The 12,977-nt window shown below is 42.1% G+C and overlaps 1 long non-coding RNA gene across 2 annotated transcripts in view; it reads right to left on the bottom strand.

The window, feature by feature from the left end:
• The window catches only part of LOC140260811 (uncharacterized), a 27,595-nt gene extending 14,618 nt beyond the window's left edge, over positions 1–12,977 (bottom strand). Inside the window, exons 1-3 of one of the 2 annotated variants that reach the window (XR_011905616.1) lie at positions 12,839–12,977; positions 12,091–12,204; positions 9,948–10,046 (exon numbers count right to left, since the gene is read on the bottom strand). This is a non-coding gene — a long non-coding RNA (uncharacterized lncRNA). Of the gene's footprint in view, positions 1–9,947; positions 10,047–12,090; positions 12,205–12,838 lie in introns of those variants that run through there. The other variant, XR_011905615.1, reaches the window with a different exon arrangement.

Here is a 12,977-nt window from a genome sequence, read left to right as displayed (position 1 = left end):
TGGTACCATGGATCTACCCACTATAACCACCTATGTAGAAGTTAGCCAACATAAACTTATCTCTCTCTTTTGTGTATATCTATTTTCATTAAATTCCTCAATATCCTGCAAGTAAAGAACATGTCAAGAAAAGACCACGCTGGTCCTATCCTCAAAGACAAATGCAACTTAAGTAATTTCACTTCAGCGGATGTCAAGAATATGGCTTATTCAGTGTGCAGCACCGCAGTCTGAGCAATGGGCAGACTGAACTTAGTGAGTACATTCTTGATAATGCCTTTGATTTTTCTCATGTTTTTAGTGTCAGATACATAGCTGTAGTATCCTATATTTTTGTTTCACTGGAATTAAAGCATGAAGGCTCCATGCTTTTCCATTTTTTACAACACAGATTATGAGTCCCCTCTGACTGCGGGCTCCCTGACAACAGCCCCATGTCCCCAAACATAGACTTATCAGACATTAACGCACACCTGCTTATTTCCAGCTGTTACAGTAGGTCATGATGATAGAAGTCTTTAAGCTGTCCCAAGCCTCACAAAGCTTTGCAAGTTTAGGTCAATTTGTGAACTTCATGGTAGCTGTTAAAACGCATGCAAAGCAAACAGCAGAGGGCCATGGGAGCTACAGTCTGTATCTGTGTCAATGATCCAGTTCAACTTGTTCTTTGTCAGAGGCTCCTCAGCAACCAAGTGGACACATGCTGTTCTCGTGCTCAGTATGACAACAGGACCAGCATTAATGCAGTAAATCAATACAAATCCATAGCAACAGCTACTCAGTTAAAAACATTAAAGACAGGAAGGTTTCAAATAAAACATTCGGTTCCCTTTTGTAACAGTACTTATGGGGAAGTTATTATTCACAGGTATCTTCAGGCACAGGTTTTCAAGAATTGTATCCACGTGAATTTTGGCAGGAAACCTCTCCCATTGGAAAGAAAATAGGAAACTACAGAAAGTCCTGACGAACTAATAGCTAACTTGTGATGCTATAGGAAAGAACTGGGGGAGGAACATTTAGGAAAAACAAGAAATAGTATTTGCCTACTTAGAGAGTGTTTAACATAAAACTTTGCTAATACATTTGACATACACTGGAACCAGAGTTAGAGACCATTAAATCCCAGAGTTTAGTCACATAAGCCAATAGAAAACGAAACGACACCAGAATCTAAAATCTGCTAGAGTAGTATATCTTAGGCTTAAAGCAAGAAAGACAGGAAGTGGCCAGTGAAGACTACCATTTGGATTTCAGAAAACAGCAATGAACTGAGTGTGTTCAAAACTGCAAACTCCTCTCACAAAAAGAGTTTGGGAGATTGAAAATAGCTTATGAGAGCTCTGTCCTGCACAGCAGTAGGATTTGGGCTTAGGGTTTACCTGTAATGGTTGCCAGGAAAGAGCCAATTCACTGTAAGGATGAACAGCAGCCAGGAACACAGCACACTTCAGCCCAAAGTGCTCCTTCTCCAGATTTGGATCAGACTGATCTGAGCATCAGCTTTTGGGGACTGAGAGATGGAGAAACAGATCTGCCCCATGAAAACAAGCCCAGCTTCACACTCACCTGACAATCAGCACGGAGAGGGAGACTGCTGACAGAGTATCCCAACACTGTATCTTTACAGCAAAGCCCCAGGCCAGGGCTGAGAGATGGGCATGGTACTGTGGCAGTGCTGGGTTGCAGCACCTGCTGTTTCCAGAGCCGGGACCAAAAGCCATGTCTGTCCTGCTGCTTGCAGATGAACTGAAGGAAAAATTGTGGCGGGAGAGAAAAATAAAGGAAACATTCTCTCATGATTGCTGGGTGTTGGGCAAAGTGGAGGCACCCACAGCTCCCACCCACCGCTGGCAGCCATCTTTTGAGAGCCTCTTCCTTTCAGGCTGAGGGGAGGCCCCAATCCAGCCCCTTGGATGACAAAAATACCACAGCTTCCCCACCTTGCTTTCAGGTGTTGACACCCCAGGGTGGTACAAACGTGACAGCAAAAAACAAGCTGTAAGAGGATTTCCTCCAATCAGAGCTGCTTTGGGCTGGCAGGAATGGATGGCCCTCGGTACACACAGGGGACATTTCCAGAGCACTTCCACTTGGCAGCACGTCAGAGCCATGTGTGCCTCTCTATTAAAAACATTCACCAGCATTTTTGAACCTGGAATGTTTCACAGAGGCAGGTTAAAAAGCAATCAGAGGAGATGGGAGCAGGGAAAGGTCTCCAGGAGCAAGAGGGCAGCTGAAGCAGCGGGCATGGTGACCATGGCGGGGTTGTCCTGAACACAGACACAACTCACTCAAACCGACTGTTGAGAATGAGAACGTGCAGTTTTTAGTACAAAGTTTAAATGCATCTCCCCCCAAACAAACCCAATTTCAGGCTTTTAACATCAGAAATAAACCCATCTACTCCATAAAACTTGCTTAAAATCAGTTAAAAAATGTAAAATTATGAGTGAAATTAACTACAGCAATTAATTTACATGTGTCTGGGAGATTATCTTCTTTCTTAGAGTCAAATGAAATCTGCATTTAAAGTTATAATGTAAAAGGTATGAAGTTTTCAAAGACTGTGCTAAGTTCAGACTATTTTCTAATCTTTTTCTTATCAACGTCTTGTGAAATGATTCAGACATTTAGTACTCAAACATGGTTTGAATTTAAAAAGCAAAGAACTGACATCACTTTATTACCTATGGCATTTGTTTCCTTATAACCTACTTTCATGTAGTTAAACTTCCCAACACCTATTCTTTTTATTATGAGAAGGAAACCTCTCCTAAAATATATTACTTTCCCTCTACTAAAATTACCACCATGACAACACCCATTCACTTCCCAGGTTACTGAGACTGGACATTGTTCCCAGTATGTGAGAGAAGTACCTTGGTTAGGTTACAGATGCATGCAGTTATCAGGAATTTATGAGAGAGGAAGACAGAAGTTTAACATTTTGCTGACTGTGCTGAGTTGAGATTAAGGCCTGAGTAAATCATAGTCATTTTCTATCAAGAAAGCTGGATCTCTAAAAACCTAAGAATCATTTGACTCTGCTGTACTGATCACCTGCAATGCTTCTGTGCAAACAGTAGAACACAATGTTTTGTGTTGTGGAATCCAACAGTTCTTATTGAACCTAGGAATAATCTTAAGAGGAGAACAGTGACCTGCCTAAGGAAAGGAAAGATGCTGCTTAATGAAGGAGGAAGCACACAGATGGACAAAAAGGTGCTGAAAGCTTCCCCGTCCTGTTCACTGAAACTCACTGCAGCCAACAGCTCTGGCTTTGTGCAGCACTTCATTCCAAACACAAATAAGCAAAGGAGAGGACTGACTGTTAACCTCAGGGGATTTCAGTGCCCCAAATCACTGACACAACCAAACCATTCCTGGGAACCAGGTATGATGGAGGTTAGATAGAGGCTCTGAAGCAGGTTATATAAGCAGAAATATTGCTGCAGCTCCTTTTACTTCAATGATTTTAGAGCAATTCGAGTGACAGACAACACAGCATCCTGAGCTTCAAGCAGCTCAAAAAGGGACTCCAGTGTCACTCATGTAAATAAACACACTGAAACAGGTTTCTATTGTCGTGATTGTTACTACTGCAGAACATAAATGGATTTATGATCACACAGATATGACTACACAAGTTACAACACTAGACTGATTTATTTTAAAAACAGCTATTAAAGCTCATAAAATGCAAACATCCCTATTGCATGGGAAGAAGTCAATGCAACTTCTATTGCAGTCATAGGAATATTTTGAGATTGCAACAGAGAGAAGATGGCAGGGCAATAGATAAGTCACAGATCGTGATTCATAAATCACAAGCCTCACATGAAGACTGTTATAAAGCAAAAACACACCTGACAGTTTCTCAGGAAGACCCAAATGACCTCAGAGGCTGATGTGGCTTTCAGATGGAGATGTCAGTTTGGTGGAACCTAGCGGCTCGTTCCAGTAATGCGAGGCATTGCACAGAGCTTTGTAAAATGGCTGTGAGATAAAAGCATACACAGAAACAGCTCTGACAGGTAAATCTATTTACAAAGGAAAGAGTGCACACAGTAAGCCATGTAGGATTTAATTCTTTCAATAGCTCATTTTCTACCTTTGGCTACAATATACGTGGCTAAGTCAGCATCAGCTTCATCAAATGATAGATCTTCCTAGGGCTTTCAACTTTCTGGTTAATCAGACTACATACAGCCTAAATGTAAAAGCAGAAAAAAAGAGAAAAGTGAGAGAAAGCTTAAAACAACCACAACAAAATTATTCTACACGTCTTTGCACAAGTTTATCCCATCAGAGCGGATGAAAACAGCACAGTTAATTTGCTCCTCCATTCAGAAAATCAGGAAGAAAAGCACAATAAAATCTGCCGGCCACATGGGCAACAGCAATAAAACCTTAAGTATCCATGCCTGCTGTGCTGTAAGCAACTCTCAGATTCCTGCCAAGAGAGCTTGAAACAGGATGAGTAACACATCCTGCACCCTCATTACAGAGCACTCAGTTATCCCAGGGTACTCCTTGGCAAGCAGATCATTTTCAGCACAGCTTTGTGTCATGCTCTCCACGTTGCACACTTTGTACAAGCTTGCCCAGCACCAGCCTGCTTGTGTGCACCTGACGCCAATGTTGGGTCTTTGTTTGCTTTTTCTCATCTTCAGACATATCTGAGAGAAAATGTAAGAAGAGGCGGTGCTTTAATTCCACTGCTCCCAATGCTCCTCAGTTAGAATTTGTTCTGTCAACATCACAATTTGTTCTTATTGAGAAGTCATCGGTGACAACCAAATTCCTACGAGTGTTACATTATCAGTAATGTTATTTGTGACATTAGCTGGAAAAGCTGTTTTTTTCCTCCATCTACCCCTTGCTTCTTTTTATCCCCTACCTTTTAAAACAGCCCAGGATTAGAAACAACAAAGCAACGTGCAGCACTACCAGCTTTTTTAATGAGTAAACCAATTAGAAAATTAATTTGTATGTTTGAACGAAGGAATTATATTACGTAATTCAGAGGTCACGCTCCGTATCAGTACAAACCCTCTGTCCAGCTCTTCATGTTAAGAGATTCACTCAGCTGTGAATGCCCAAATGAAAAAAAAAAAAACAATTGCTCAAAAGCATGAAGGCAAACAGCAAGTCAGAGAGGGAGAAATCAGCCTCTATGCAACCAGCTCTACATTTATTAATTGAACTGTAGCAATTTCTATTAGAAAATATTAAGTTTGTATTTCAATTTCAGTCTTCTCTGGGGCTGAAGGCCAGGAATTCAAATTCCAGTAGCGAGGGAGACTTACTGCTGTGATGGCAGTTTGTGTTTCTCACCAGCATGCAATAACGTGTGCTGAGCTGCTCGTAACTGTCAGACACCAGCAAAAACCAGCAGTTCAGCTGGCAGTTTTGTACATCACCCAGGACAGCGCTGCTTCCACTCCTCTTTCTAGAAAGTCAGGTCAAAGCATCGATACCACTTTAAATCAAATTGATGTGGAATATTTTCTGTTGGAGCAGGATGTTCTTTGCTCACGACATTGGAGTAATTTATCGCGTGAATCTGTAACCCAGGCAGGATCATCTATGTAAAGTGCAAAGGTCCAAAGCTGATGGACTGAAGCGCACAGCGGGGGAATAAACTGTTGCAGGATAGCAGATAAGTGCAAAGGCTGGACTGAAATGCTGATATTCTGAAAGGAAGAGCTGGGGCTTCAACAGAACAAATAAGCCTCGCGTAGGGTGGAGTGTCACACCCAGAAAGTAATACAAGCACGGAAGGTATGAACAACCCCAAAGCAGACAGCATGGCTTCCCAGTCCTCCTGCTGGTACCTGCATTATCTGCTGTGGCTAGGTGAAGCATCCAAGACATTTTTCAGACCAACCTCATGCCACTTATCAGAGTGCTGTGCCTTTGAGGAAAAGCACACGTGAAAGAGAAGGCTTGCACAGTTAGAGCCTGAGAATAGGCGGCAGCAGCCATTTAGAGATTCACTGCAGAGGAAAGGCTGTGAGGGCACTGGGAAACTGGTTCACTCTGAATCTATTCATTCCGAGCCAGGGCACACAACTGCGGACGTGAAGAAACTACCAACAGCCCCAGCAACCTGCCCATAATGCGCTCCTGGTTGGCATCCCAACTATCTGAGGGCTTTAAGTAGTAACACTGCTGGAAGATCTTTACTACAGCTTGCAGATGACAGCCAGTTCAGCTACCATGGATTTCCTATATTATACTTATTTGTGGTAAAAGCACCTGCAGGCAGGCCAAAGCCCTCTCAATTGTTCAGGTCTTTTTTGCCAGCTGATAAACCAGAACTGCCATCCAAAATAAATCTGGGTTCTCTCTACAAGGATTCCTCCTCAAATGCCTCCCTCCAGAGTGAGCTGTTGTTTTAAGCAAAATACATAAATGACAGAAAATAATGTCAGTGCTTTACTATTGTATACATAAATCCAAAACATTCTCTAAACCACCACAATAAAATATCATACTGGTGGAAATGGTAGGAAAGTTTAGGGGTTTTTTTTAATTGTAATGGGAGAAATTAGACATTTTACAGTAAGACGTTCCTCAGGGATAGCGGATGTTCTCATGGAGATGGATAAAAGATATTACAACCTTTTCCATCTTAAAGCTACATACATTAAATATAGCACTGTGGGAAACAGCAAAATAACCTGATCAGAATCAGGAATGATTTTTCTCATGCACACAAACAAACAGAGGGGATCTGAACAGCAGGCTTCCCACAAACAGCTGAAAACAAAATTGCAGGTATTTGTGCTGAGAAATTGCCTGCACATTTGAATGACTGCAGGCCTCTCTCTGCAGGCCAGTAGCTGCACGGCGTTGTTCCAGCAAGCAGTTCACAGCTGAAATGAACAGACAGAACCCAAGGCAAAAACACTCCCCTGTCCCATTTTTTCCCCCTTTTTCTTCTTTTCTCTTTCTTTTCTTTTTCAAACCACAAAGTAAAGAAAAGAAGTTTTGTTTAACAGACTGGAGCGATCTGAAAAAAAAATCAGAGCTCAGGTTGCATGGTGTCAGCTTTTCCATCCCTGATTCAGTTTCCTTCAGCCACTCTGCATTTATTTTTAAAAGGTCATTAAGCAAGATACAAAAGGTGAAGTGCAAAGTTACAGATTTATAACCTGCCTGAGCACTTGTTAGACAAAGGGTCAATGCTGCTTTGAACACAAAAGCTGAAGTAAAGGAGGTGTTTGCTTTCTACCCTGGAACATCAAAAACCAGCCGGTAAAGCAAGAGAGACCCAACCCTGCTAAGGGTGAAGTGTTAGAGGGGATACTCACATCTGTATTTCATCCCTTACTTCTCTTTAATCAACTCCAACAGCTTTTTTAATTTATTTGAACTCTACCCTCCTTCACACTCGGCCTCTCACTATATTAGCCTGCCCTGTCACTCACATGAAAGAGAAGGCTGCTTCCAAATACAGCTAGCACTTTTGTCCCAGTTAAATCAAAATCACTTAAACAACAACTCAAGCTTCTGATTCCTACAGATTTTGTGCTCAAAGCAACTAATTCTCCAGGTCACTTGTAATTTTTACTGCTTTAAACTGCTGCTCGTTTGCCTCGCGTCTCACTGAGCAGTCAAATCCCTGGATTATGCTAAAAGCAACATTTAATGACTTCATTAACTGCGTTGTTATTTGAAAGCATCACATACTCCAGAGGCAACAGTATCCTGACATCCACTTCATTCAATTCTTTAAAGAAATACAAAAAGGGGAAAAGGTAAGAAGTTTAAAGACCTACTGTGACATCTTTGTCCCCATCCCATGGTCACATTAGTTCTCTGATATGCTGCCAACATTTTATCTAATGTCTTTTAAACAGGAACATTTTGTAAGCAAAGCCGAAGATAAAAAGACAACATGGCAAGCAAACATTTCCAATTCACTTCTACATGAACAAGGTTGTAAACACAAGCGGTCAATATACATCATTTGGGTCTTCCTGTGAGGAATCCTTTCCTGCTCCTTGAACAAGCATTCTCACCCACTGTGAATATTTTTAAGTCTCCAAGCAGCATTCTTACACATCAAAAAGAAAACATCACCTAACAAAACCTCAGCTAACTTTCTGTTCTGTTTGCTGATGGATCTGAACACAAAACATCCAGAATCCAAGTGGAGGATCGATTAGATTGCCAAATGAACACCTGGACATCCAAGCTTTAAAACCCGGTCCTTTCTACTCTTGTGAGTTTGGCAATGAGTTCGAAACTCAGGAAGATCCCTTCGCTCAATGTACCAGCCGGGCTCCTGCTAACCCAGCCCAGGGTGCTCCTTGCCTTCCTCACTGGCAGGACACATTGCTGCTGTGTGCTGCGCTCACTGTCCTCATCTTCAGTTTCCTTTGAGGCTGTGTCACCTCAGCACATGTCCACCCACTCCCTGCTGCTGAGATTGTCCTCATAAGCAAGGCTTCATAAACAAATCCTGTATCCCTTTTCCTCCTCATAGTACACTTCAGCACGGCACCAGCACTGAGAGCAGTACATGGGGACAATAGTCAAATGTCAACGAAGCACTTTGGAGGAGGGATGTAACAATATTAAGGGCCACATGTTTGTAATCACACTGTTCCTTGCATTGTCTCATTACTCCAAACATCGTAACGCAAGCGTATTTTGTAAAGCTTTCTTAATTCAGCACTGGTGGTGCTGGATCCTGTTCCTGGCTCTGGAGCAGCAGCTTTCCTTTGTTGTTATCCAGTTCATAGCATGAACTCTTCAGTTTTCCTGTAGCTCATTGGGAGGCCGAGACTTATTTATAACACACGTAAATATTTTCTCCATCAAAACGCTGCACTGAGTGAAGGGACAATTTTTAATCTGCGAACCATCTCAGCCATTGTATGCTAAACATGAAGAGGCTCCAGCCCAATGCTGCACTTCCTTTATCATTTTTCAGCAAATTTTAAACAAGCGGACTCATCTGGCCAAGCTTTTCTCTGTTGTTGTCCTGTAGGGCCGTGTTAAAGCCCAAACTCTTGTCACCCAGACTATTTCTATGAGTTCAAAACTAGCCACTACTTCTGCCATTGATTTGCCTGTTTAGTTCATTTCTTCTATCTGCTTAATCAAAACCCTCACTAGTGGATGGTGTAAAGACAACACAGGTCACAGCATGCTGGGAAGTGATAAAAGGGCATGGAAGAGTGAGAAGATACACTATAGGACGAGGTCTGAATGTCTGACCTGTCTGTGACAGAACACTGACAAACCAAAGTAAAAAGAAAGCACCTCAGAGCAGGATACCTTCATTTTCAGATCTAGTTAATGACTATTTCTTAAAACCAGTTATGTCTGCAAGCACTGGGGCATGCCAGAACTCAGTGAAGTACTTTATGATCCAGCCTGAAGTACTTTATGATCCAGCCTGAAGTACTTTATGATCCAATTGTTCTATGCAGAACCAGACACCATGCTATTATTTCACTTGTATTAAGTCTGCGTTGCACTAGATGGAAACAACAGGCAATACAGAACAATCTCAATTCAGTTTGAATAAAGGAGAAACGTACCTACTTTTTGGATCAATGAAAACAATTTCTGCCTTGGTAAGGATCAGGTCTGTCTCAATGATATATGCTACTGAATAGAAGACAGGCATCCAAATGTAGGAATTGTATGTTACAAAGAAGCCAGAATTTCACGCATGTGCTTCGGTTTCCTTGTGAACTACTAAGAATTATTAAGAGATCAACCAGCAGGAAGAGCAGAGTTTCCATACTCCATAGATGTGCTCAAAGATCCTTGTTTTCGTTAACTCTAGTAGCACTCTTAGTACCCCAGTTTGTGGCCATATTGCTGAACAGCCCTTATCACACATTGCCCTTAATTTTCAGTAACAGGAAATCTTTTACACGTGAACAAGGAAGCTGGAGGTTGGTCCCAAACAAAAGGCACAATCTTCCAAGATTCTGTCAGGATTATTTTCATGAAACAATAAATCAGCAAGCACGAATGACTACATTTTACTAACTTCTTGCCTCCGTTTACTGGTCCTAAGGGAAAAAAGGTATAACAAAAGCTGAAATTAATACATACGCTGATCCTGTGGGCATTCAGCCAGCTGGGGACAGCCATGCCTACGGTTTGTGTGCTTTCTCAGGACATGTAATGGTCCCAATCTGTAGATAATGGACAAACAGACTATATAGAGAAAATAAGTGACACCGTCTCCTGTGCTAGCCAAAGGGAGCACAGGCAACATGAGGATACACTCCAGCCATAACTGGCAACTTCAGAACAGATTTAAACAATGGCGTAAAGATAAAAATCACTTGTGGAGTTGAGCTTTTAAGAGTTAGGGGGAAGTGACATCAGTCAACTCCTCTTAGCAGCAGGGCACTCACTGGACTTGGTACACTCACGCTTCTCAATCTGATGCAAACACTGTACTTTGCATGAGAAGACACCTCCCCATCTACTTGTTTCCTCCTCTCTAACAGGAGAATAAAACATTCAGTTTTTAGACCTGATGCTCTTTACAGAAAGGCTACCTGCCTACCACTGACACACAGAAAGGGCTGAGCTTCAACACAGGCCACTTCATCAACTGGCTCAAGCCAAGCTGGTTTTGTTGATTTCAGACAGTCCTCAGTTTTCATTTGGGGAGTAAAAGGCATTTAACAGCAAAAAGCAGCTGCAGTTTTTTGGTAGTGATATGATCCCTTCATCTCCTTTATGGCCTTTGGTATTCTTCAGAACTGAATCGAGCCTTACTGCCAACAACTTTACACACAAACATCTTAGGTAACTAGACTATTATTATTCCACTTTCAAAGCCTTAACAGGACAAATCCATCGGATCAGCTATAGGTGAATCCTTTAAATTTGTTTTTTCAACACAGCAGATGCACAAATGACTCAAACATCACTGTGAAATTATCACCAGCATGATTACTTATTCTGAGGCAGTAAAGGCTGAACAAGTGGTGTTCTTTAATGCTCCAATTGCAATTGATAAACACAGCAAAGTCTGTCTCATTTCCACTGAGACACACCAGCTTCCCTGCCCAAGGAAGACCCTTGCAGATCCTGATGCACACTACTTAGTAATCCATTTAGCATCTTCAAGGGCCCAAAAATAAAGACAATAGTCCATTTCCAGCTAAACGTAACAGTGTTTTTGGAAACATCTGAAACCAAACAAACACCTAGCGATGCAGCTCCTGATAGGCCATCTTATTCTGGTCTTTGGTCCAGTTGCCAGATTTACTTCCTTTTTTGGGAAAAAAAAAGAAAAGTCATGATTATAATTAACCGTAAGTCTCGTACAGTCAGTGGCTGCTTAGAGGAAATGTCTCAGTGCTATACGCAGTCAAGAAGTAAATACGTGACCAAGCGCTCATACATCAGTACTTTAAGATCCTTGTTTCAGACAGTTTGAGAGCAAAACCTTCATGTATTTAAAGTCATTTCAGTTACTTTTGAAATGGATTATTGCCTATGAATAAATATCATTGTTATCAAATTGCAGTACTTGCAGTACTGAACAAGAGAGGCAAGAGAAAATCCAAAACCTACCTTTCGTAAACAATAGTTTCAGATGAAAATACAGTTGAGTTACAATCTGCTTATCAGAGCTACCGGGGTTACAGCTTCCTTCTTTTGAGAAATCCCACGAACCAATGGGTGCACACAACCTCAAGCTGAAGCACAATCTATCCACAAGCTCACATCCCAAACAATAGCAAGATCGATTTTGCCCTCTTGTTTCTGCACGTTTGTCTCAGAACTGTTACCGCTCCAAGGTTTAAATGGCTGACTTTGCCTCTGACTTCTCACTTTGTTAACGTGATATTTTGCTTCAACCAAAACCTATCAGTAAGCCACATCAGAAATGCAGTGGCGTGCACTGAAGTCAGTCAATGTGTACACCATGCTTCCTTCTAGAGGAAACATCACTCAATTCCCACTAAAAAGACCAATATTTTCCCAAACATTCTCTTTTCGTTGCAAATCTGTGTTACACACAAGTCACTTGCAAGGAATGCTTCCTCTAGCACAGTACATCAAATGAGGCAGCTCTCTGGTCAGACTTACCATGCTAAGATCATTTTGCAGCCTGTGCAATTCTTCCCATAGTCACTCAGTGCCACATTGCTGAAGGGCCACTCAGAGTCCTCAGCTGCCTGAAACTCCGCTCTGTGGTACCACCTGAGGAAACAAGATGGGCTTCAGTTGACCTAGAGCCTTTTTTTTTCCCCCTCCTTCATAAAGAAATACATGGGGGGTAGGAAGGAGGGGGAAAAGCAACATACTGAGCTAGCAGTGCATGATAGCAAACATCCGCCAAGACTTGTAAAGAAAAAGTGAAAACATCACGCTCTGTACCGACCACATCCACAATACCGGGAACTGCTACAGCACCTGAGCAAAGCACACTTTTAACACTGAGATGGTACAGATGCAGCACAAGTTCCTCCTTCATTTTACAGCCCTAACAGGTTATAAGACAAAATGAGAGGAAACTACGACAGCCTGTGCTACGTGTGACTCTTTTCCTTCAGCTACAGGAGAGAATTTCCTCTGCTGGCTGTCGGGGCAGTTTCGTTCTGCAGATCATGCTTTGCACAGGTGAGGCACAAACAGCAGCAGGACCGCGCTGCTCCTCAGCCTGCATTACCAGCCGTACTTCTCCACCTGCCTTTAACCACACTTCTCAACCTGCTTTTTCCTTCAGCCCATGATTTTTGTATGAATTGTTATTTCCACGTGACCAAAGCAAGAATTCTTGCTCTAGAATGTCTATCAATTATACAGAAAAACGCTGAAGCGCAGCATTACTAACCACCATTTACTTCAGATTCTCCTCTAACGCGAAGCAATCTAATTTCAGAAGTCGTTCTACCCGGCGAGGCAACACCCTGCGGCAACAACCAACAAGCCGAAGATGTCCCCTGCCCCGTAAAGCTCGCATTTCCTCACAG

Source organism: Excalfactoria chinensis, chromosome 19, assembly GCF_039878825.1.
Source record: "Excalfactoria chinensis isolate bCotChi1 chromosome 19, bCotChi1.hap2, whole genome shotgun sequence".
In the NCBI taxonomy this organism is placed as follows: domain Eukaryota; kingdom Metazoa; phylum Chordata; class Aves; order Galliformes; family Phasianidae; genus Excalfactoria; species Excalfactoria chinensis.
This window is presented reverse-complemented; position numbering and strand designations above follow the sequence as displayed.